General features: G+C 36.9%; 1 protein-coding gene across 10 annotated transcripts in view; it reads right to left on the reverse strand.

The window, feature by feature from the left end:
* Nucleotides 1–27,936, reverse strand: part of LOC311588645 (contactin-4) — a 980,815-nt gene that overhangs the window by 412,855 nt on the left and 540,024 nt on the right. The gene's annotated exons all lie outside the window — the stretch shown is intronic.

Consider the following 27,936-nt stretch of genomic DNA (forward strand, 5'->3'; position numbering starts at 1 on the left):
ACAATAAACCTTACAATTTAATGGGAGACCAAAACAGGAAAAATAGACTTTGCAGGTTAATGGTTCTGTTTGTAGTTAAGACAGTTAAGACTAAATTCCTGTTTGTCCCATCTGCACCAGATATGCTTGGTCACATGTGGGTGTGAGGTATGCAGGCAGGGAGTGTGTCGGGATATAAGCTTGCTGCTGATTGGACTTTATGGGTGTGCCTCCATAAAATTTGAAACCGTCCTCTTGCACTCTGCAGCTTACTTCCCATTTCAGTTCTCTAGTTCATGCTGGACAGTTCAAAGAATTGGGAGCATAAAATACATGGTGTCCACGGTAGAATCACCTGGCTTAGCATGTTTAATGGTACACATCACCATTTCTTTCCTTCTTACTGCTCGTTAGTATTATTTAATTGATTAGAAACTCCCTAGTTTGTGGACATTTGGGCTATCTTCTACCTTTGGTTTTGAAAATCTTTCTTTTCTTGGCTATCCTTCTTAACAACCAAGGATATTCATGAAGCAAAACCAAAACCAAATAAACACATGGAATGCCACATTTCCTGTTGCCTTTACTGACATCACAAACAGAAACAGAATCTAGGTGGGGCCTTATGTAATCTTTCCCTTGTCCCTGAAGGGCCCAGCGTCAGATATATCTCTGAGCATTAGACCTGAAACAAAGGTGAAGGATCTCCCAAGGGACAGAGCACAAAAGCTCCCTGCACAATGTTCCTTTTTCTTTCTCTTCTCCCTTTCAGTGACTGGATGTCAATATCCATAACATCTTGAAAATTACACACTGAAAATTAACCTTCTTCTCTGAACGACTGCGTGGGCATTGTTCATGCCCCTCCCCTGAACACTGCATGTGTGAGAATAAGTTTAGCATATTAAACTTCATAATCTAGAAGGAATCCGTGACCACAGCCAGCACTATACAACAGCCAGGCCCCCAGATGGTCCAAGTCTCTCTCTTCACATTCCCTCTTCCACTTATCAACTACTGGGTGGTAACTGTCACTCATAAACTGTGACTTATTTTTTTCACTAACTTGTGAACTCTATGAAGACATGGACTGAGTCGGGATGTTTACAACTATATTAGCCATATTGCACGCGCACGCACACACACACACACACACACACACACACACACACACACACCCATACCCCCCTACCTGGCACACACTGATAAATATTTGTTAAAGGAGTTAAAAATCTTAGACTTCTTTCCCTGTGTCTGTTTTAAAGGAATATTTCTTTCTTTCTTTCTTTCTTTTTTTTTTTTTAAACAAAGGGTAGTGGTAGAGATTACATTTTGCTCCTTATGAAAATTTGGAAAAATCTAGGTTGGATGTTGTGTTTGTTTATTATACATATGATCAAATTTTGCACAGAGTAATGAGCACTAACACGATAATGCCCCCCCCAAGTTATTATGTACAGCTACTGTTCTGCATCGAGCTTCCTGAATGCAAATGACCCACAGAGCATATTTTGACCTTGACTATTGTAAATATTGAAAACATCTTCCAAAAAGACTCGCAAAATGTTTTATTTCAGCTATAGATTCATATGTCACAGAGTCCACTAAAATATTCAGGGGTTGGGGAGTCCCTAGAATATTTATGCTAGAGGTTCCCTCATCAAGGCTGCCTGGCTTGGGGGGTGTCTCTCTGCCATTAAACACATATTCAGCAGGAGAACCAGGGACTGAAGAGTGAGATCATACTCGGTGCATTCCTTTGTCATTTGATGCTAAGAATGAACCAGAGAGGATAGAGTGCTTTCAGTTTAGCTTAGAAAGAAAGAAAGAAAGAAAGAAAGAAAGAAAGAAAGAAAGAAAGAAAAGGCACTCAGAGGAAGGACAGCAGGTTACCAAGAAGAGACTTGATACCCTATGAGCACATACAGGGGGAGGTAAACCCCCTCAGGAACTGTCATAGGAGAGGGGAATAAGGGGGAAATGGGAGGGAGGGAAGAATGGGAGGATACAAGGGATGGGATAACCATTGAGATGTAACAAGAATAAATTAATTCAAAAAATTTAAAAAAAGAAACAAAGAAAGAAAGAAATAGTAAGACATTCAGTGAAATAGAGGTAAAACATCTACTTTTCCTTGAATCCTAGTTTTCTTGGCTATACAATTAAAACAGGCAAATACTCTCAGACAGTACACCCTATAGACAATGTTCCAAGAATTATGTACTCTAATCTAATCGTTAGTGAGGAGAATACTATGAAGAGGGCATTGGCTATGATGACCTTAAGACACCTACCATGCCAGCATAGGCTTCTTTATTCCTAATCTATGATGGGATTAAATTGCCTTTTAGTTACAGTTTTCCGCAGACATGCAGGAAAACTCGTCTTGCTTAATTTTAGTATCATATTTATCATTCTGATGTTTGTCAAACAGAATTCCTGTGATTTCTTCCTTTGAAGATGCAAAGCCTATATTATCATCATTGGTTAAAAAAAAAAAACAACCAGAGATGGAGATGATCCTCCAAATAAGATAATTTAATATTATCTCAATTTAACCTTAGAATTTCAGAAGACCTCGGGGTTTTATATGTACCTTATTAATTTGCTAGATTCCATAGTTTTAATTGCCTGGATAGGTGCCAATTAATGGCAGGATTAAGATAGGCCTGCAGCTGTACTTGTCTACCAGACAACATTGCCCTAGATTCTTAAAAGCAGAGCAAATTTATCCGGGATAAAATACTCCTACTATCTAAGGTGAACACATGCTGCTTATTTTGTGTAGTTTGCAGCTTTATCTCTGCTATGAAATACTTGTTTGATGTCACTGTACGACTGAATTCACCGCCCCCTGTATTAGCACATCTTTTCTGCTTAAGTCCCTGTAGACTTACAATGCTATTTTTTTTAGAAAATGTTTTGAGTGTGCAACTGCAGTTTTGTTATCATTTATGTACTATCTGTTAGACCTTATAAAGTCTGCAGGTGCCCTGGCTTTATAGTTTTCAAGATGCCTGATGCTTTTGACTGAACTGGGGTCACTCCTTGGACAGACTGTTCATAGCCAGAGAAGCCTGCAAGAAATGCAAATGTTTCTGGCCCGGAAGAAAGAGAGATTTGCAAAAGCCCAGTGACTCTGTCAAACTGTCATGCTAGATTTTCAAAGCCAACAAGTGACAAATAGAAATAGGATTTCATGTACAAACAGCGTATGAGAAAATGCTCTTCAGACCATGCCTGACCAGACTCAGTTATCTGTGCTAAACAAGATCAGGGTGTTAAGAAATTTACATGCTGTTATGTATAATGTTTCATCAAGAGATTATACACGAAGAGTATGAGATCACAAGTCAACAAACCTAAACAAAATTACCAAGCACTTGTTCATGTCAAATCTGCACTTGATAGTAATATATATATATATATATATATATATATATATATATATATAGAGAGAGAGAGAGAGAGAGAGAGAGGATTGAAAAAGAAAAGATGTGTCTGTGGCTTTGAGCATGAATTAAAAAGATGCTATGGCTCATTAATCATTATAGAGGTTGATCAGAACAACTCAATGTGGACTAGGGTGATAGCTGCAGACTTTCCCTCTGATGGATTTCTAAGAAAGGTCTCATAGAGTTGTATCTCCCAGCAAAGTGACTTAAATAACAAAAAAGAATGTCACTGATTTTAGCAGCATATTCTCTGATCAGATTTTACTTTGGAACCCAATATAAGTAACATGCCCTGGGATGGTAGCTCTGCTTTGTACCCATAGGATACAAATACATTTCCCTCAAATATTTATTCTGATGAATCCATGATATGCAGTTAATTATCTTCTGTATTCAGTCCTGAGACTATTGATCATGTTCTCATGGAAAGTGTGTTAGACATTGTTATTAGAAAGGGTTGGTGCCCAAAGGAAGTAAAGAAACTGGAGAAATCTTTTTCTTCAAGCTTCAGTTCTCAAAAATAAAATTGGACTAGGTTATGAGTTAAGATCAAACACAGTATCTCTTGGTCTGAAGAGATGGTTCAGCAGTTAAGAGACCTTGTTGCTCTTACAACCATCTGTCCTTTCAGTTCCCGGGGTTTTATTGTCTCCTCCTGCCTCCAGTGACACTGTATGCGTGTGCTGTGCATACATATAACACATGCATGTGAACCAGCACTACATATAATACATAAACTAAATTTAAGAAAACCCCAATATCTTTTACTCTCAACCTTAAGAAGTAAAGAATGGTACCAATGGTGCACAGCATTAGAATTTAAGAGAAAAAGGTGATGCACACAGGAAGTGATGTCATATAATGACAACACAACTATAAATGGATCAGGCCCCGAAAGTAACTACATGACTCTTAATAAGCTACTGTCCTTCCCTTAGCTCTGATTTCTCTCCTCTACAACATGAGTGTGAATAGTACCTGCCTTCATATTCATGCTCCCTAACCACAGACTTAAATCAAGTAACTCTTGAAGATCACTTAGCATAGCATCTATGTGATTATTAGCATGTCATAAAAAGTTACCACTATTACTATTGTGGTCCTTTCTACAGTCAATTTATTATCATAAGTTTTAAGTCTTAGAATAAAATGTAGTAACTTAACAATGCTATTTTCTGCTTACAGAATGTCTGTGTGACTGAAGTGTGACTGTTTTATTTCATGTGTCCTTCTAAATTTCATAAAGTCACTGGTCAAGAATTTATGGTAGTCCTTACTAAAGCCTCTTACTTTTGTCTTTCTGGAACTCCCTGAATTGAAAACCAGCCACCTCAACATGGTATTTTGAATAGATATATTTAAAAATATATATTTTGATATAAAAGATATATATATCTTGCCCAAACCACAGAGTCACACATACACATATCCAGTGTATGAGTCACCCATCTGAGAAACTGCACATATGCACCCTGTGTTAACCAAATATGTAGGTTTACAGAATGCATATTTGGGGAAAAACTAATTTATTTCCTGTGCTTTCTGTAGACTCATCTTGTTTTCACACAGCTGATCCAAATTTCAACTCACAAAAGCAAAACCTCCTCAGAACCAAAATAAATACTAATCTTAAATTCAATGTACCCTGACAGCAAATAAGTTTGCTGTGCTTACTTCAGCATGAATAAAAAGCCCACAAGGAGCTTCCTACATAGAGTATGTTTACAGGTTCCATTGCCCACTGGAGAGATTGCTGTAATAAGCCTGTAATAAAAAGCCTCATGTTATAGACATCTCTAGTGTTTCTTATCAAATAGCCTTTATTATCTTGGATTGTGTGTTCAGCTGAAAATACATTTTCAATAAGTGTCTCAAAAGTAGAGGTTATTTTCACTTAGTTTTATGACATACAAGAATGTTTACAGGGAGTCCTTTGCCCCTAGAATCTAAAACAGATGTGTGTCTGGTTGAGAAGTTTGTAACATTAATCTACATAATTATTTTTAGTTGGTAACTATATTCCAAACTGCTACAGTCTTGTGTCCTACTATATAGTTTTTTTTCATTGTCAAACTGCAGTTGGTGTAACGTTCCAGATCATATCAAACTACTGCAGTCTTAAACTATTTTGCATCATACCTAGGCTTCCCTGAGAGCTTGTATTTGGAAGTATCTGACCAGAATTCCCAATGACCCAGTCTCTGAACTGTAAGACAAGCACTGGGGTAAGTCTGCCAATATGTTTACTCCAGAATAAAGAACTTAGCTGATACATTGTAAACAGAACACTGGAATGAACATAGACCTACGGTTACATGTCACCAGTGAACTTCATTTGCTGTGTAGCTACCCATATCTATGGATATTATTTTTGTAAATTAAGTGCTATCATGAGCAAATTTAAAATATTATTTAGCCAAGACTTTCCTTCTGAAACATGACCCCTCAGTTATTTGTTCCACTGTTACCAAAAACCAATCAGTTAGTAATTTATTTAACAAGTGTTTAGCTCATACTATGTTCCAGACACCTTACTAGACCTCAGGATTCAGAGGGAGACCAGACACAGTGGTAGGCTTCATATTGATTTACACTGGGAAGAAATTGGCCAGTCATATAAACAAATTCTTCATTTCAACTGTACAAAGAGGCTTCACAGAGAGAACCATTCAGTGGATTTGACAACATCTTTCATTAATCTGGACTTTGACCAAAATGCTTTCCATATTGGGCAACATAGTTATGCCTCACAACTTGCATTTATTTCTATTTAAGTTAATTCTGATTTTCTTAGATTTTGAAATGATCGAATCTCTCTTAAAACATCATGTATATTTGGATCTACTCTCATGTGGTGAAATAAGAATTTTCTCATGTTTTATTGTTATCTTTTACAAGCCTGTTCTTTTCTTATAAGAGATAGAAAGGGAGTGGATCTGAAGAGGAGAGGGAGGTGGGAGAAATTGAGTGGAGTAGAGAGAGGGCAAACTATAACCAGGATATATTGTATGAGAAAAGAACTTATTTTCAATGAAAGAAAAATTATGACAGAAAAGAAAAATCTGAACTTGTTAATCACTTAATTTCTAATCTTAGTGCTGCTAAAATTTCATGTAGTCTATGGCCCTATTCTTAATATTCTTGTTGTTGTTACATATGGTCACAATTCCTATGTTCTTGTGATAATAAAACAATGACATAGTCACTATTCCTGAAAGTCTATCCTACTTGTGAGATTTCTTGAAAAGTAAATTCTATATTTGGCCTAGAATGTGCCTTTCATTTTCACTACTTATACAACTTGTGTTGGTGGTACAAATTATTTAGCATCTTTCCTCATTTGACGGACTTCAAGCATTTGAAAGCTAAAAGAAGGGAACACATTGAAAGCCAAAGTCAAAAGAAGTTTGGTTATAATGCAATAACCTACATATATGTTTCATGATCAACTTCTGTCAAGAAGAGGCATAGTATTACTTTATGCTAGAATACTCATGCTCAGGCTATTAAAGATCTCTCAGAATCCTTTACCTCATTCTCTGCATTATAGTGGTTTACATAATTCCAGTCAGCTGTTATTTGTCTGTTAGACACAACAGCTTATGCTGATAATGGTGTCCTCATTGGATAGACAACCTTTGGGAACTAGCTTACATACTACAATATAGGTGAACCATAAAACAGAAGCAAAGAGGAGGCAATTAGATAAATAAAGGAGAACACTGAGAGTGCATTAAACCTGTGTCAATACCCTCAACTCAACTTTCATGAGAACAGCATAGAACTTTCTCACTCTAGTCTCATTCTAACAAAGGCGCAGGGCACAGAGAATGAGGAGACAGCTTGTCAGTATAAGTGGTAAAAATAGAAGAACTAGCATACACACTGAGCGATGCAACAGTGCATAAAAACCCTTTAAGGACAGGATTTTGCTTTGTAGTTACAGCTGTGACTCTCCCTAGTGTACCATCCCTAACCTCTCTTTAGAGCTAATAATTAAAGAGGCAATGTGAGTTCCTCATTAAGAGGAGAGGAGAAGTCATGCAAAAAATTCTAAATTATTTGGCATACCAAGCTTTATGTCACTTATAGAGTATAACTTTTTGGAGAGAAAATGATCATGTATGACTTCTACCTTAGACAGACAAAGCATTGCTTTTTTTTTTTAATGGTTGTATAAAGAATGAAGGTCTAAAGTTTATCTAATTTCTGAGACATTACATTCAGTTATAAATTTCTACATGTATTGGAATGCTTGGCTCTAGTCAAATGTTACCAGGTCAAATTTCTTCTTAAGCAGTGCAGGGGGTGTCCCTTCCAGTGTCATGGCAGGCAGCAAAACCAACTATGAAGGAATATGAAAAAATACTCATTCCAGTATGTCATAGTTGGTCCGGATCAGCCTGATTCCAGGTGGTTTACTGGCAGCACATTTAAACATAATACAACCTGGGGAACAGTTTCTGGTGTAACAGAATCCCTGGTGCCTAAGGAGGCATAATTACATCAAAACTCAACTCAAAGTACATGCCATTTCTTCCAAAAAGATGGATTCTATGATAGCTTACCGATATTACCTTAAGGGCCTAGGAAAGGGCCTAGTAGTCTTGGGTATACAGATTGCACTGAAGTCATTTGTGCTAATTACCCTCCTTTGGTCCTGGTTGAAGGAGCTTGAGGGAGCCCCTGGCTATACAGATAGATTGTTAGAGTGGTTTGAATTACTAGCTACCTCCAGTTCTAGTTATGGGAGCTTGATTCTGTAGGGATCAACAGATAACACAGGACACCAGGCTATTATTAATCACCTCAATTCCCAGGTTTCTGGGTGGAAAAACAGGATTTACCTCCTTTCCTTTGGAAAAAAAAAAAGACAATTCTGAATGTTTACCATTCCTGGTTTCCCTGGTGATCTGTAGGGCCAAGGACTGTGTGCTTCCAACAAGGTAGGCCTTAAAACCCAGCCTTCTACTTAGATAATGAGAAGCAAAAATTCTAATGACTCAGACTTTACCTAAACCTTCAGATACCCGTCTCTTCATTGTAGGTTAATCAACACAGCTTGTGGTTTCCAAGTGTCATAAAACTGGTAGGAAGAGGTTTTGCACAAAGTAATTACATACATAATCCTATACTTTACCATATACTCTTTCCAAATATGCCGTTTTAAACAAAGATACATATTTTATATACATGACATGGAAGGGGGCAAGGGCTGCTTCTAATAATGCAGCTTTGGAGAACGGCTAGCAACACCTCATCTTATTCTCAGACTTATTAAAGTTGGCCTAGTATTGTTAGGACTTTCAGGAAAGGGGCATATAGTTTTCAACAATGCTTGCGGGGAAATGGAATACACCTTATAATACACATTGCAATACCCACAATTACAAAGAATATGGTTTTTGAAATAGCACATTAATCAAAATGATACATTTCCTCTCTGGACACTAGTAAACTGTTTGGTATAAAAGTGATCTAGTTTTGATGGGGCCTTCTTGGGAAATTCTTTCAAGAATTTACAAAGATCCTAGCCATGGCAAGCACTTGAGTGAAGGTAGTAAAGATCTGTGTTTGCAATGCTATGCTAAATCCCATTTGGATTCCTGTAGCTCAGCTTTGCTGCAGAGGAAGGAAAGAAAGCCCATTCATCCCCCCAAAGGACACAGACCAATTGCTTTGAAGAAAGGAAAGGAAGCATTGAGTAAATTAGAAAACACAAATCCTATCATCAGGTTCATTTCATCTACCAAGGGCAACGAAACAAAATCAGAACAAACAACAACAAACAACCACCGCAAACTTCCACTTTTTTTTGTGGCCTCCAGTCCCCACCTTCTTGTTTTCCAGCTTCCACCTAGCCCTGTGGAACCACTTATAACTCAAAAACATATAAATCAAAACCCTACCCTGACTTTGATGCAGAGGATCTGGGCATTTGGTCCTCATGAAAACAAAACTCTTCAAAAATTACAAGTCAGCTCACCCTATGTCTATTACACGTGCATCAGTTTCAAGAAGTCACTGAGGGGAAATACAAGGATGAAAAAGAACGGAGACTGTCTTATTCTTGTTCCAAGCCCAAAACATAGAAGTAGTAAAGGAGAAATAAACTGGGAGATGTTGAAGGCATGGAAAAAGTAGGACAAAAATATATCAGGCTAAAGTCATCAGATGCATGAGTGAAATACAGCAGGTTTAGTGAACCAAGGGTCAGGACACTGGAAAGCTATTCTTTGATACATCAGTTATTATCCTTGACAACTCAGGGAATTGATTTGTTTTCCTTTTTGAACTTCCTTTTCCACATTTGACAGTTTTCTCATTTTCCTGTGGCCCTATGATCTACATATGGAAAAGAACTTAACTGTTCATTAATTAATATACACCAGCAAATGCATAACTATTAATGAAATTAATTTTGTACTTAAAAGGAAAATTGAGAACATATTTATTGAGCCTCAAAGCCATTGTTGAATATAATTCAATAATTACTAACAATTAAAAAGCCTTTACTTTTATAGAGTGATTTATAGCTTTTAAAAAAGCTTTCCTATGCATTATTTCACTGAAGTTTTAAATTCCTCTTTAAAATACTACAGAAAGCTGATTTACGACCCACATAAGAAAATTAGCTTCATTAATTTATAGTCACAATTCATTTTCAACTGGAAAAACAGTTTTGCCCAGCATGAGTACTAACCTCTCCTGTGACTTGGCTGAGAACTGTTTTCTAAAAATAGTAAGCTTAAGAGTTGCCAAAAATGAAATTAAGCTTCAAAGGACGAGAGTATAGTAGAAACAGTCAGAGAGGCAAAGTGTAAGTCAAGAAGGAAACAGCCAAGCTGAAGATCCATGAAGGATTTACACACGGGCAAGATAACCTCGTAAGTGTGCATTTTTGGACGCATGCTTGAAAGGAGCACACAGTTACTCACCAGCCCTGCAGTTTATACCATGAGCATTATAATTCCCAAGGCATAAAGTTTACCAAGACCCAAACTACTTTGTTTTGTGCTACTAGATAGGACTTTCCACCCTCAGGGAATCTCATGAATTTCTCTTAATGTTTTTATTATCAAGACACAGCAGCTCATTCCCAAGGAAGTCTTTTCTCTCATCTCTTCCGTACAGATCCACACTTTGTTGAAGCTAGTTGGGGACAACATCTTAGCTATGTAGCAACTTGTATTCATTAGTTGGTTCAACATTGATGTAGGAGGATGAAGAGTGCTTATTTAGATCAGCAAATCTTTGTGGACAGAGGACATCTTGTTGGAACACGTTTTTGGTAAGTCATATGGTAGAGATACTTATTGCAAATGCATATGTAATAAGATTACATCCCTCCACTCAGCTCCCAACTTTTAGTGGTTTGGATCAGGCTACCAATGCAGAAAAAAAAGAATAGGCTTTCTTTCAGTATTATATACAGGCTATTGGCAGAGAAAGGATAATTTTATAACTGGAAAGTGATGTTCACTTAGTAGGTTCTATGGGAATATGATAGTACTGTGTGAATAACAAGGTTCAATGGTGGCACTAGTGAAGAAATCATACTTAAGGAAACGGAAGTTATAAAGTCATTGAAGAAGACCTGAGATTGAAGCCACAAATTATCGTTATCATAGGCAGTACCAATTAATAAGATGGTATTGTTTTCTGGGCTACTCTGCTCCTTCACCAAATTAAAATACCGATGAACTGGCAGAGATCTGCAAGTATCTATAGTCTTGTTGAAAGTTACACACAGAGTACAGACATCGCAAATAAAGCAAGTGACATTAGCGCAATGTTAAAATGTCAGTTCCCAAGGCATAGTGGCATTTTGACAAATGAAAATCTCTGAGGCATTTTTTTCTCTAGTTGTTACAGCACACTCAGCTGATGTCCAGGGAGACTGTGCAGTGGGGCATAGTAATTTGTGTATCAACTGCAAATTATGGTTTCTTTAAAATACAGGATAAAAGCACCCCAGTATATAATTGTGAGCTCATTGCTTTAACAACAAAGTTAATGTCTTTCCTAAAGTGGCCATTGAAGCCATTTAGTATTAATAACTATAAACTAACAATAACATAAAATAGAAAAGAGAATCAAAATTGCCACTTTAGTATCAGAGACAGATGGTATCTCTGTAGCAATTTAGAGTTTGCTAAATTATTTCTCCTCTGCTGGCTTAGCTTACTTCTGTTTGTGAGACTATGTGTACACTATGTACATACGTGTACACTTGTAAAGATCTATGTAATTTATGTGCCTGAGTACTTTGCTCACATATATGTATATGTACCATATGCATGCCTGATGGCCTCAGAGATAGAAAGAAGTCATTGATTCTCCTGGCCTTTGACTTACAGATGGCTGTAAGCCACCAAATGGATGTGGGCAATGCAGACATGATTGCTCTTAACTGCTGAGCCAATTTCCCAGCAGCAACAGATTTGTATATTTTTAGTAAGTAACAAATCTAGCTAAGAATCTTTTGATAAAGTTTTGCTGTTTCTACTATAGAACTAAAAGACTAAAATATAGGCTAAAATGCTGGTGAAAATCTCAAAAGGCCGACACAGAAAATGGGAGGTAGTTTTTTGGTAAGAAATCACATGGATAATAACATATGTCTTCTGAATACCATGGGAAAATAGGTATGTTTTCCATCCTTATCATCAGCTCTGAACTCCAAATTTTGACATATTTTGAGTCATGTTTTTCAACTCTAGATACAAATATTAGATTCTCATCTATCACAGTTTTAGAATTCGTATGTGAAGACACAGCCTTTGAAGAAGTAATTAACATAAAATGATGTCCTCAGGGTACATCCTAATCTACTCTCACTGGTGACCTGATTAGGAGGAGGAATTTAGACACTCAGAGGAAAGACCATGCAAGGACACAGTAATCCTGCAAACAACTGTGAACTACTTGGAGAAATGTCTCAAGTGAAGGTCGGGTGTGGTGGTGCACACCTTTAATCCCAGAACTTGGGAGGTAGAGGAGGAAGAGGCAGGTAAATCACTGTGAGTTCGAGGCCAGCCAGGTCTACAAAATAAGTCCAGGACAGCCAAATTATGGACAACTTGAACTTGGGACTTATAGACTATTGAACTATAAGAAAACAAATATCTACTGTTTAAATCACTAAATCCATGCTGCTTTATTTAATAGCTTTAGCAAACAGTATACCCAGAGCTATATCTTGGTAAATTTCTACATACACACGTTTAAAGATAACAATTAAAGGGCTTGAGTTATAGCTTAGCACGTGTAACACTTGTCTAAAAGACAGAAAGTTCCAGGTTTACTCCGTAACACACCATAAACTGGATAGAATGGTACAAGCCTTTAATCCCAATACTCCTGATGTGGACGCAGGAGTATGTGATGCTGAAGGTCATTTGTACCTACAGAGTGAGTCTGAGGACAACTTGGGTTACATGCTATAGTGTCTCAACCAATGGACAACAAAAAAAATGAAAAAAAAATAGTGATAGTTATGGGTAACATGAATTATGTCGTATGGAAATAGTCCAAGTATTTAACATGTGCTAATCCTTCTTCTTCTGAATTTCTATGAAATAAGGAGATAAGAATATTCCTATTTATCAGGTAAAGAAAACAAGGCTGACAATGGCTAATTAACCTTTACATATGGACTACCTAATATTTGAATCCAGAGTCAGCAATAAAAGTATCTAACTATTAATAAGTATTCATAAACCTTAATAAAATAATGAGTCTTATAAAGTAAATTTTAATTTTCTTCTTCTTTTTTTTTTCCCTATGGTTTCTTTTGTGTTTTTTGTTTTGTTTTGTTTTGTTTTGTTTTGTTTTTAAGGAGAGGGTTTCTCTTACAGTCCTGGCTGACTAAGACTTGCTTTGTAGACCAGGCTGGCCTTGAACTCACAGAGACCTGCCTGCCTCTGTCTCCCAAGTGCTGGGATTAAAGGTATACACCACTATGCTTAGCAAATTTTAATTTTCAAACTATGCATGACCAGATCTAAGTGCTGAGTGTGGTCAGGCACTCAAAATATCATTGCTCAATAGCTACTGGGACTTAATTCAAGGACTCCCTACTCCAGAGTTACCAAAATTTGTGGATACTTAAATATCTTTTGTAAAATGAGGTGATATTTCCATATAATCTAATCATATCTGTTCATTTCAATACTTTTTAAAACCTTAGAACAACTCATGTGACATATATACCATGAAAATAGTCACTGTATTATTTTGGCAATAATCACAAAACACAAAGCTGTATATGTCAAAATTTAATGTTTATATATATTTGTGTATATATATATATATATATGCATGTATATAATACAATGTTGATCCCCTGTTTGTTAAATATACATATATGAAGCACGTGGACAAACTCAATTGAGTAGGCTCTTTTATGTTAACTCTCAGTGGTACATAATATTTTCTTTACATCCCTTTCTTCATGTCAAATTCTACCAGAGAAGTAAATAGTAGACCATCATGTATTGCACTATAACATCATCCATTTTCCATTCTCTTTACATTTCTACAACGATAAAGCACCTTTACTGATGCAACCTCAGAATAAAAATAAACCATCTGTGAATAAATAATGTTTCTATGCACACACACACACACATACAAACACACACACACACACACACATACACACATGCACACATACACACAAAATTAGTCAAGGGATAGTTTTTCAAAATCAGTATCTCATGTATCATGAACAAAGAGTAAGTTTCATCTCTGTGTGTTTTGGCTAAGGGCATTTTGGAGTGAAGTATTTTACCAATTCCCAGTTGGTTTTGTAAAGAATGCTGGGGACCAATTTTTAAATGGAACATCTTGAACAAATTACAGCAAAGGAAAATTTGAGGCCTTGATAATTTAAGTGTTATTTTTACTACTAATGTGAATTCAACCCTAGCAAATTAAAACAGGAAGAATTAATTGGATATGCAAATGAGATTATTCAGTATATAAATCTAATTACATACCAATTTGCTTTAACAGCATGAAAAAAGAATAAATTGTTCTATGTAAATTGATTGTCTTAAATAACCACCTGTATCCCAACAAGAAAAAAAAAAGATAATCTTAGAAAAGCTATCCTGTAAGTATCAATGACTACACTTAATAACAATGTTCTTCCCAGGTCTTGTCACAGGAACCTCTTTACAGTGAAATTTGCTTATACTCTTGATGTACAGTAAGGTATTATCAGGCTTCTAGAGCATAAGGAAATAATGTTACAAGTTTGCTTTTCTCCTCAAGAGCACAACAGATTAATAAGACATGTTGGTTTCTGAAACACTTAATGCTCTCACACAGACTAGACTTGAAGTCTGAGCAATTTTCATGTCTGAAAAATAAGAAAGGGAAATGGGTAAAGTGTGCCAGTCTTCATTAATTTGGATGTGGCCCTTGAATCTACGTAATCAAACACTTTCAGTACAATCAAGCTGCTCCTACTAACACCTGTTTTAGAAATTATTTTCTTTGCCACTTAGTTTGGGAAGATGGGTTTTGAATACTTAACAGGGAAAGAAGGCATTACTTCATGAAGCCTGTGCCTTGGGTACAGACAGGCTGACATAAGGTGTTTGCAAAATACAGGATAAGAGATTAGTGACTTTCCTTGACACAGATAGAGTCTTTATGTTTACCTCTGTATGGTACCAATATACCACACAGAATCAACCTGCATCCCAAACATATTTTCCCCTAGCATTAAATTGCGTCTGTTTCCAAAGACTTTAAGATAGCCCAAATATCAAGTATCTTTGCATCTGTGACTTACATGTAGACAAATCATGAAGCAAAGGCTGAGTCAAATCCATGGTCTTACTTAATTTCTCCACGGTCTTGGTCTCCTAGGTTTAGCCAGGCATAGTTTGTAGAAGAGGATGTATAAAGCATGTAAAAGTATTGAATGAATGAGGGCAGACAGACAGATCATACATAACGTTGTAAATGCAATCTTCCCTTCCCCTCACCATTTTTTCTTGATGAGCCTAACCTCCAGAGTTTTGAAAATAAATAATTTGAAAGTATTATACAGCTTGCAACAATGACAACCTTGATCCGGTCAACCCTTTCCTTCTACCTTATTCAGAGAACCAGTGTTGCTGGACCACTTCTCAATCTCTAGAGAGAAAAATCAACAATGACAGCTGGCATTTTAGCTGAGAGCATCTCAGACATAGTTCCTTTTCTTGGGGGAGATCATTAGGATTTTACCTTTAGGGTTTTTTAAAAAGATGTTCTCTCCTTGGCAAGAAGAAAAAGAAGCCTGGGTGTGGGATACAGGAACAGATGCCAGGGCTCTGTGTTCTGCTCTCAGGCTCTTGTATGTAGAATCATAAGGAAGGATCAAAGTCCTTGACAGTATCTTGGGATTCATCTAATAGCAATACTCTAAGCACTGTGTTCTTAATCTGAATATAATTGAAGGCACTATGGTGGGTCAGATACCAAGAGAGAACAGGTTTATGTAAAGTGGATGGATTTGAACGAAAGCGATCACGTGGCACTGGGAGATGTCAGAGTGTACATTGTGGCAACTTCATAAAGGATACATATGTCCTCCGACACAGATAGCTGAGGAATTGTTGAAAGGGAAGCGAAACAGCTATGTGGCCTTGCTCTACTTTTTGGTACTGTAGTTCCTGACATAGAAGGCAAAATGGAAACAGCATTTTTCATTTCCTCCCTAGCTCTAAGCACTGTCTAAAATGGTGTTATTGATCTATTTTCTTGTTTACTGTCTGTCTTTTCTAGCTGAAAGGAAAGTAAGCTTACATTGCTGGTGTTTTGATACTAGTAAATGGCATTTGCCATTCTAAGTGCTCTAGAAATGCTCAGCAATGCAGAAGGTGGGCACATGTACAGATTAGCCTGAAGAACACAGTTCTTACACACAGCTCTCTATATGCAAAGCACCATGAGGTCACTGGAAAGGGGAAAGATAAGTAGATGGGGACACAAAGCACTCCATGGACAATACAGTTTACTTTGCATTGCTGAAACATTGCCTTGTGATAGGTATTAGTTTCAATGCTTTATGGAGATGAATACAATTGAATCTTCTATCTACCCCAGGAGTTACATCTACTGCCACCATCAATGTGCAGCAGATGACACTGAGGCTGCCAGCTGTGAGGTCACACAGCCTACCTGACGACCTATTTCAAACTGCGGTCCAAGTCACAGAAAGACATACGTCTATGAAAGTACAGGTGGAGTTATAAGTGGAGCTGGATAAAGACTGAATACGAGGAGCAAAGAAAGAAGAAAGGGAAAAACATAATTTCTACCTTTTATTTGTGGAAATACATATATGTGGGTGTACTGAGCAGGATAAGAAAAGCTGGCAGAAGATTCGCTAACTATAAAATGCCATATGTAAGATTTGGTCATAATATAAATACACACAATAAATGTATAGTCATAGATCTTTCTACATATGCATACATATAAAAATGTAGAGGCAGGAAGGCTTGGGGACGAAGAGGAGGAATATACTTTATACAAGCTATGTGTCTCATTTGAGGAATGCGAATTTTTTCACTTCCAAAGTCTCATGAAATATTTTGAGATCCACCAAGTTAAGGTGTGAAAGAAATGTAGATATAATTAAATATATTATTCAGCATAATACAAATGCAGCTTGCAATCTGACTGGGTTTAAACATCCCATCTGCTGATATAGAGTACGTTAGAATCTGAGGTTCTAAATACTTTTCCTTGCTGGCATTTTCGAAGATCTGGCGACCCAGCAAAGAACAAATTTTAAAGCACTTACCTCTAGAACACCAAATGGCATTGTTCTTACATCTGACACAAAGCATTATTACTAGATCAGGCTGTTTAAAGTAATCATAAATAACTAGATTTTTTTGACTAGAGTCACATTGAAGTTACTGTGGAAGCAAACCAACTGCAAGAGAAAATGGATGCATCAATTGAAGCAACAAGCTTGACAGTGTTGGGGATACCGGAAAGAAAACGGGTGAATTGTTATTCTCATTCAGAACATTTATTTGCTTTGGTGCATTTGTTTAATGATATAATCGACTATAGTTAACAAAAACAAAACAAAGGAAAAAATAATAAAATTATGTGAGATTTAATGCAAAGGTTGAATTTTGGACAATATCTTTTCCTGCTCTCAAGCCCTGGTGAAAAATGTAAAAAATCTGTATTTTCTAAGTAGCCTTAACAGAACAAAGAAAGATCATTTCAAATCTATTTAAAGACAAATTCAGTATGGTTTTAAATACATGTCTCATTCAAAGTAGCTATCATAATTAATGGATTGATTTGGTACTGGCTACGTTCATAACAGTACTTAATTTCATACACCACTAAATTTTGATGCATTAAGAACACTTGAAGTTGTGTATCATATTAATTTTTAGGTATGACAAATGCAAGGAGTTTCAAGGAACACATTGGCTCCTTTTTCAATGCCAGCCATCACAGAATTGAGAAATCAAAAAGGTCTTCATGAGCGTCTTCCACTCTCTCTCTCTCTCCCCATTAATCAACTTTATCCTCTTCCCCTCATATCCGTATCTGCTATTCTAATGTTACTCCCAGCTCAGAAAAAAGGGGACATGACAAATGTGACACGTCTAGAAAATTGTGTTCATGAGGACACATGAGCTGAGAAATAGCTGCATTCTTAGAAAGGCCTTTCAGTTGTGAAAATCAACCAGTTTTAAAAGAATTGTCAGAGGTGGGGAGTTTGATATTAAGAACTGAATAGAAATACTAATATCTTCAATTGAAGATTCCTTTAGTGCTTTTCATATATGCATGCAAAATATGTATATGGTAGGTACATGTGTATAAACTCATGCAGGCATGTGAGATAGGCATGTGTGTATATGGCATGTATTTATGAGCAACCATACACATTAAGATAAGCAAATAAGATAAGGCTGTATATACATCTGTGCCCATAAAGTTTACCCTGCCTTCTAGTAATTTATACTACAACTATTACTCAGTTTTGTGAGCTCCGGTCACGTTTTCCTCTCTCTACACCAGGTCACCACTAATTCTTTATCATATTTTGATTGTTCCACCCACCAGTCACTTCCTAATTATTTAATTCCTGCCTCACAAATTCTATACAGAAACTATATATTTGTTTCATGATACAGCACTATTTTGCACACTAACTCATGAATGGCCTCCAGTATTTCCAAAAATATTAATTCTGTATACTAAAATTACCACACTGTAAGTACAGCTTTTGATCTGTTGTCTGGACAAGGCTTTTCCTGTGTGATACGGTAATGTTTTCTTTTGTTCCTCCATTTCAACTCTTCAACTTGCCAAACATTTACCATCCTGCATGAATTTCATATCATTGACAATCGAGAGTTTAGAAAACTCGTGTGCAAAGAAAGGCAATGTCAGATATTTCTCTTACTTATTTGTAATCTTTTCTCCCCTAGCTACATCGCCTCTAAGCCAGACAAAAAACCAGATTTTGTTTTACATATAAATGTTGATGAATTTTACTGTGAGTGTTTTTGGTTCATTGAATTCAATTAACTAAATTCTGTAAAAACCAAGTGTGTATTATGTGACTTTCCCCCTTTTTCATCAGTTCTAACTCTAGCAAGGGGTGAGGGAGAGGAAGTCAGATAGCTTAGCTTTTCCTCAAGCTATTATAAAAAATATGTCCAAACAAGCAATCTATTCAGTCAAGCATTCAATCATTTGGCTTTATCTGCACAAAGCCTGATAAGTAGTGAGACTTTTCTTTTCCCTTCTGTATTTCAACCTTGTAGAGAAACCTCGGCAGCAATGAACTCCCGACTCAACAAAACACGAGTGCATTAAGCTTCTCGTACGTTTTAGTGCATTTAAGAAAAAGTAAAATTCACTCCTTTCATTCATTTATTCATCCTTCTATAGCTGCATCTATCTATCCATTCAGTAAACACCCACTGATGTACTCGCTCTTCCAGGAACTATTTTAAGTGCAGAAAACCAACATTCCTCCTAGTTTCAGGAAGCTTATAAACAAATATGACAAAAGACTGAAGTATGTGATATGTTATCATCTTATCAAACACAGGTTACAAATGAAAAAGAGAGAGCTGGGACAGGATTAAAGGATCTGTGAATGTGAAGAAAGGCACAAAAGAAAATACGTCGTGTAACACAGCTGATCAAAGCCTAGCCGAGATGACGCTGACAGAGACCAGAGTGCTAGTCACACATGGTGACCAAGAGAGCATCAGCTTTGCTCTTAGCATATGTAGCATTAGTGCAAGGTTTAGATATGAGAATGACCTATTCTGACTTATCCTTTTTTCAATTTTATTTTTTGTTTTATTTATTATGTGAATGGTGTTTTACTTGCATCTACGTCTGTTCACCTCTTCCATGGCTCATGCCCAAGGAGTCCAGAAGAAGATATCTGATCCCCTGGAACAGTACTCACAGATGGTCATGAGCTACCATGAGTTCAAATCAAAGTTTTCTGTAAGAGCAGCCAGTGCTTTCAGACCTAGGACCATCTCTTAAGCCCTGGTTTACCCTTCAAAAGAATTGTTCTGACGGAAGTGATAATAACAGGCTAGAATGAGCAAGGGAGAGGAAGGATGACAAAAGTGGTAGAATGAATTGCGAGGAACAAAAGAGAGCCTGACTATTGAATTTGTATATCCCAGAGCAGAGATGCTTGGTGGCATCTTAGTTCAGGAAGATGTGATGAAGCATGGCCAGCACTAGGTTGCTTGTAAACATATTTAAAAGGCATAGATTGGCTAAAAGACATGAAATAACAGCAACAACAATAACAACAAATGTGTTTTCAAAAAGGAGGTTTTTGGTCTAAGCAATGGAAAGCATCCAACTGCTATCACTTGAAATGTTCAGGTGAAACTCATGTGCATGATAAAATGAGGTGGTCAAGCTCACAGGCCATGTATGAGATGCTTATTAAACCTCAGATCACATATGCATTGTTAATAATGTCACCGGATATAATTATTTCCATGTGCAAAAATAATCTATAAAATGGATTTGGAGTATTTAATATGGTTAATAGATAAGTCTGCATATTCTCACATGACCCAGACAACTCTCCTATAGGTATACACTCTCAGGAAATAAAATCACCATGCTGCAAAGACAGTGTCATCCCCCATCCACAGCAATGTTAGGTGCAATCCAAAGATAAGAAAACAATGTCCATATGGTTAAAGGAACTATAGTACACACATATGGGATAGTGTTTACTTTTGTCATTTTCTACACGGGTCACCCTGTGTAGAATGAAGTAGTACAAAAGCATAAAGAAAATTAATATTGATATGTGAGATATTGTGGGGGAATCTAGAGCTAAAGACCAAAACAGTGGAGGGGAGGCTGAGGCACTACGGAATCCCTTGTTCCTGTCCTTCTTTCCTCTGCCTTTCCCTCCCTCCTACTGGTCCCCTTTCTCTGTCCAATTAGTGCCCCATTCCGCCTTCCACTGTTTTGCCACATGTATTCCGTTGCCTTCTCTTTCTCCAGCCCCTCCTTTGAAAATTTCCTCCTTCCCTCTTGTGATCCCCTTTCTACTAAATGAAAAGATCGTGTTGCTCCAGCTGTGCTAGGGCAGAGCAGAGCAGAATCGTGAACATTGTGGATCAAGAAGTTCGAATGTGAGGCTAGTGAAAGCCTGCCTGTGATCAAAGCACCCACAGGACCCTGACAGGTTTTAAGTGTACACTGAGACAGACATCAGAAGCCAAGTGAGAGTGAGTACCAATGTAGAGGAGACTAGAATGCCTTTTCCTGTATGCTAAATGCCAGTCCAGGCAAGGAGAAAGCAGGCGTTAGCCTCTGCTAAACCCCGATGATGTTTGTGCCCTAAGCTTTGCAGTTTATATACATATCTTATTAAAGACCTATACTTTACCCACCTAGAGGCACATTTTGTAGATAAAGGGATTAGAAATTTGCCGAAGGTCAAATAGTTTAAAAGTGCAATGGATTTTAATGTCAGTCACTGGTTCCACATGTAGCAGTCTCATTAAGTGTTGAACGAATTGATAAAAGAAATTTCTGTAACTAGGGACTAGATATTTAGTGAAAGTGATATTTAGTAGTGATAGACATGAGAATGGAACGGCAGGTCTAGTGGTGATCACAAGTTAGGAAGGTAATCAGTCCTATACCCAAGGGAAACTTCAGTCAAGAATCTAAGCAAGAGAAAGAATAGGCAGGCTACCAAGATGAGACTTGATAGGTTGTGACCATAAGGTTGGGGAGGAAGTCTCCTTTTGTCACAGACCTAGGGGAGAGGAATAGGGTGAAATAGGGAGGGAGTGAGGAACAGGAGGATACAAGTAAGGGGATAACAACTGAGATGTAATCTGAATAAATTAATGAAAAATTTAAAAAAATAATCTAAGAAAGCTGACAGGAAAGGATCAGTGGTTTATAGGAGGCGATCAAACAAGCTGGCAGTAAGGAGGACGTGGATGTAACTCATCCAGCATGTTACAATAGAGACAGTTTTGACACTCTGGGGGTATTTCCTGATGAGGCAAGGACCAAGACCAGGAACACACTCTAAAGAAAAACTGATTTTACACTTAAACCAAAGGAGGATACCAGCTCATTAAAAAGTTTTAAGCTTCATCTAAAGAACGTAGAAAAAACATAGTATCGTTACATGATAAAACTTGATGCAGATTGATGGGGGAGGAAGTCTTGATGACCCTGTATTAGCTGAGGAATTATTACAAATGATGCTTGCTTGTGATGGGGTGTGGCTCCTGGCAGGTTGCCCATGTACAAGTAGGCAGCACTAGTGTAAAAAAAGATATGATATGCATTAAAAAAAAGAAGTCACAGTGGTAAGGGTAAGAGGGATATCTGCTGGGTAGGGCAATTTGAAGGAAAGAGGGGAAATGAGTATGTTTATGATCAAGATACATTGCAGACATATGTATTAACTCTCAAGAAAGAAAGAAAATGCTTTAATAACATATGCATTTTCTTTTTGAAACAGGGTTTCTTTGTTTTGCTTTTTTTTTGTTTTGCTTTTTTTTTTGTTTTTTGTTTTTTTGTTTTGTTTTTTGAGACAGGGTTGTATAGCCTTGGTTGGTCTGAATTCTCTTTGTAGACCAGGCTGGCATTGAACTATGTATGCAGGTATGTATTAATACATGAATACATGCATGTAGGTATGGGAGTACTGCTATTTCTAAAGCAGCCATATATGAGATGATCCTATTTTTTCCTTAAGAAGTAAGTGCATTCTAATAAAATGGGAATAGCCTCCATAAAATGCAATGCTCTTTTTAAGAAAGCCTAGGCCTATGATTCTGTTAGTATGTATAAACTCATTTGGATTCCATTGTTGATACTGAAAGAATAGTTATAATGCAATAAACCGATGTGAGTTTAGTTGGGGAGTTTACATATTGCCCAATAACAAAATGCACTAAGAAAGACTTTTTTTTTTTAACCTTCTTGTCAAGTTAAATCAGATAATGTGGGGATAGACAGTTATTTTATTTCATTTGTGGCAAGCTGATCTGTACAATGCTGTAAGTCTTCTGTAAAATGGTTGTGCAGTCCTTAAGGCTCTAAGCATTTTGTATTCCAAGTCTAATTTTAACAGACACATCATATTGCTCAGGAAAAGAGAGTATGGAAAGAAAAGGATGGAGTACTTTCTGATGCCTCAGGAGCACACTTATCCCTCTTCTCTTGATGAGGGCTGGCAGCTCCTTTGGAGATCTGACTTAAGCAAGCTCTGAGCATGCCAGAAGAAGCTGAATGGGAAGGAGTAGAGAGATGCTAAGTAGCACTTCAAGAACAAACGCTTCTGTCACACATATATGTCATGCCGTGGAAATTTCCAAAATTACTTGCCGGACAGAGGGGAATAGAATTGGTACCTGGTTATTTCATTGTGAAGGAAGCAGTTTACATGATGGAAACATATTACATGGATTCATGAAAGTATACACAGATCTATACAGACAACATACCATTGTCTCATTAGGTATTATTCTTTCAAAAATACTGTTATACAGGAGAAAAAAAGGACATAAAAATCACAAAAATATTGTGCGTAGAATTATCATAAAATACTTGGTATCATATTAAAATTTACTATCTCATTTTGTCTTAGTTTGATTTACCATGTTAGAAAAGCAAGAGAGAAGAGTTAGTTTGCGGTAAGTAGAATTTATTTTATGGAACTGAAGACTGGGATACTGAGGGTCCAATATGGCAAGGGCTTTCTTGCTGGGACAGGCAATGGCAGAAGGAGGAAGGGAAAGAGCTGTAGTCATAGGCTACAGAAGGGGGTAGATGGACTATTCCTACTGCGATAACTAAATTCATTCCTACCATAATGAAGCAGCCTGTTGGTGAAAGCAGAGCCCACACATTCTGATCCACTCTTATGGGCCCTCTTCTCACCACCATGCTTTAAATTCCCGTCCATGAATTTTGGAAAAATGTATCTAAACACAGCAATACTGTTCTATCCCTTTTCACATTATTATTATTTTTTATCATTTATTATAATTATTATTATTATTAATTTACTTTTATACATATTTAAGGATTTTCAAATTGATCCAACAAATGTAATGTGCTAATTTCAAGGAAATGAGGGGAAAAAATTAAATTTAGGGTTGCTCAGGGTAAAAGAAGTGAAGGAATGTAGTCAGTGAATGGGTTTTAGCTTAAATGAACTAGAGCTACATTGTCTACCAGAAAAATGAAACAAATAATGGAAAAAAATCAGCACTTCCTGGGTGGTTCAAGGAGTTGTGTCTTGCAGACCCATATTTAGTCATTGCCAAATTAAATCCCTCCAGTAATTGAATGGTTGATACCAGGCCTTTTCTTTAAAAAAATGTTAATCCCAGCTCTGAATATTTTATTATTATTATTTGTTATGTGTATGGATGTTTTATGTGCATGCATGTCGGCACACTACATTAGTACCTGATGCCAGTCGGGGGATGAGGAAGGCAATCAGATCTCTGGAACAGAACTTAACAGACAGTGATGAGTCACCATATTGTTGCTCTGGGTTAAACGTGAGTCCTCTATAAGAGCAACCTGTGCTCTTAACCTCTGAGCCATCTCTCCGTTCCTCCAATTCCACATCTTTAAAAAAATGTACTTCATAAGGTTAATGAGTATAATTATTCATAGATCAAGGTGTCTACTTGTAGCAGCATCCTACACAAAGCTACCACCGAATGCATTCTGAAAGCAAACAATGTTAATATTTCTAAGAATTTGTTTTTAAAGAATACAGTTCTCCAGCAGTGTTTGTATTACTGACTAGTTCTATGGAGAATCATCTAAGAAAATATGCCATTGAGTGAATGATAATACATTGATACATAGAGGCTAATACATTTTTCATTTAACTACAGAGTGGAAGCTAATACATTTGTGTAGTGAAACTAATACATTTTTCATTACTTAAATGCATACTAGACAGTTCCAGAGTTACTAATGAATTTGCATGAGACCCTCCAAAGGACTCAGAAACAATTTAAATCATTTCCCAACCACTGTGTTCATCTGCTCATGAAAAATAATGATTGCAAAGGGTAGGACATCATTTGTAGAGAGGAGACAAGCATTTCTTTACCTAAAATATCATTGGATTCAAGAGGAAATAGGACTGAAAAGAGAAAAATATGTTTCTAGTATATTACTTGATTCTGAGTATCCCATTTTTCTCCTTTCGTTTCCAGAGAGTGAAAAGCAAATCTGTTTCCCCATTTTTTCCTTTCTCGTGGGGGGGGGGGAGGGTAGGATTTGAGGTCAAGAGCAAAGGCGTAGTGGTTTTCTGAATTAACCTCAGACCAGCATTGTTATCTATACAATGCTTCTGTGTTTCTAGTCTGTTAGAGTCGCAGCCTGGTGTGACTGCTGCTATGACATCTTGGATCTAGTTGTTTTTATACTTGCATTATCATCACTAATAAATTTAATATAAAAACAGACATTAGAAAAATCCCAGTGGAGTGAAAAAAAAAACATTTTGCTTCTATAATGGACTTAACTCCTAAATCAAGTTGGATCATTTTAATAAAAGGGAGGTTTTTTTTTTTTTTTTTTTTTTTTTTTTTTTTTTTTTTTTTGGTGTTTGCGGCCTGGATAGTCATGGAGCTGAAATCCTCAAAGCTTAATTAGTGTGCTGACTTGTCTGTGTATTAAATATGTACAGACACAGGATTTGGAATCGTATCACTCAATGTAACTTGTGAGTTACGATGAAGATGCATGATGCAACCTGACTGGAGGAATCGATGTCTAGTGAGCATGCAAAGACAGTGAGTATGTACTCTACACTCCTCCCCCTGGAGAGGGCGTGGCCACTGGTTACCATGGGTTCTATGGGAATAACACTAGGGATCTGCACTATGGTGCCAGTCTTGGCGGATGACTTGGAATGCTTCTGAAAATGGACCTCAAAGCAAATGGCTAATGATTTCAGTATCATAAAACATCCTTTGGACAATGGAAATGATCACTGTACAGAAAAGTTTTTTTTTGATAAGTTTAACAGATTCTTTACATCTTAAACCAAATATATTCGCCCCATAGAATTCCTTAGCTATTATTAGCATTCACGGCTTAAATACTTAGGATGGTGTAGTTTTGTGGTTTATAGTCTTTATTTATTTATTTATTTATTTTTTAAATCCTGGTTTGAGGAACTATTGCCAAAGGGACCTTATGCCGGATAGTTCACTCTGTTTCAGTGACTGGAAACAGAGCCAGTGATAATCTCTAGTGTCTGTGATATAAAAGGAACTATTAAGTTTGGAGACCTTGAGACCTGGTTAGTATATATTTAGTTCTACAGAATTACTAGATTTGGCCCTGTGAGATGACTCAGCAGGTAAAGGTGCTTCCTGCCAAGTCTGATGAACTGAGTTCAAGCCCAGAACTCACATCATAGAAAGACAAAATTAACTCCCCCGTGGTGACCTATGACTTCCACATACTCATCATTGTGCATGTCTATACTTACATATACATCCTACTATTATCACCACAAGGTTTGATGCCATTGGTGGATGTAAATTCTATGGCTTAAGTGTCTGTGTTCCTATAAACTCTTTCATCTCTATATGCCTTTGGTGTGTCTTTGTCTTCAGGATGGGCTACAGCCATACCCTATGACCTCATTTCACTTTAAGTTCTCCCTTAAATGCCTCCCTTAAATTTTTTGAATGCATAAAGTAGTCACAATTGTATTTTTATTCTAACACTTAGTTACTATGGTGAAAAACTGGTCAAAGGGTAAAATCTTTTTGCCTAGCTAGAGACCTAATAATTGAGTTAGGTTACGTAGTAATAATCACTTGGGTAAGTGACCACTCCTAGAAAGGCAGGTTCATCTTAAGCCATGCTAAAGAGATAGGTGTAATAATTAGTTCTTTAATGAGACATGGTGCGTTTTTGTTCCTAGAATCTCTGCCTCCTATTGCAATAGCCATGAAGCATTCTAAGCTTGCTCATATTTCTGAATTATTCAGAGAAACATAATTTCCATTTCCCCTCCCTTTCTGTCTCTTTTCTAAGCACTGTTTACTGAACACTGGGCTTTCCCACCAACATCCTGAGCTACCTTATTCTTTCTCTAAACTCTCTCTCTCAACCCTCTAACTACTTGTCTGCCCTGTGTCTGACCTCACGTCAGCTCATAAGGCATGACTTTTCTCTACTTCTCCTTCATCATCTTCTTCCATCCATCTATTGGAGCTTTCAACTTGCCTGCCCATGGAGTTTTCACTTTGAAACGTAAATAAAATTGTTGCTAACCTTCTCTTAGAGTTAATTCTTAGATTATTTTATTGAGGACCCCAATTTCCCCTGTTTCATAGTCATTTTAATGTACTAGTCACAGTGTAGAAAACTTTTTAAAAAAGGAATATTATATCACAGCTTTTATTTTTAAGACTACTCTAGTTTTTTATGTTAAAAATGTATATCTAGATATTTATAATCCAGAGGTGGGAATTTTTTTTGAGCAAGTATAAAATTTTGCTTAATGTCCAGTTTCAAATGACCACAAGATCAGGATTCTTTTAGGAATGTGGCTACCAACTGCCTCCAAATCAGGCACACCGATACAGCATGTTCTGCTGATTTCTGAAGATTCAGATCTGAGTCGTCTCCAATTTGGTAGCAAAGAGATCTTTATTCTCATTCCACTGACACAGAAAAAGGCCAGGAGGGGGAAAAAGTCCACTTCATCACTGTCTACTGGTGGCAATCAGAGAAATTTGGAAATCCTCTCAATAGTCACTTAGACTGACACTAGGTACATCAGAAATCTATTACACCATATTATGAATGAAAAATATTCTCACGAATCAAAGCTTTTACAGCCTTTTTTTTTTTAGATGCCCAAGTTCAGAGCAAAGTCGGATTCTCAGACAATTTTTCTTAATGTTCCTATTCCATTTCCTGAAATCCCAGGTGT

The sequence above is a fragment of the Acomys minous genome (genome assembly GCF_964271855.1).
Source record: "Acomys minous genome assembly, chromosome: 17".
Classification (NCBI taxonomy): domain Eukaryota; kingdom Metazoa; phylum Chordata; class Mammalia; order Rodentia; family Muridae; genus Acomys; species Acomys minous.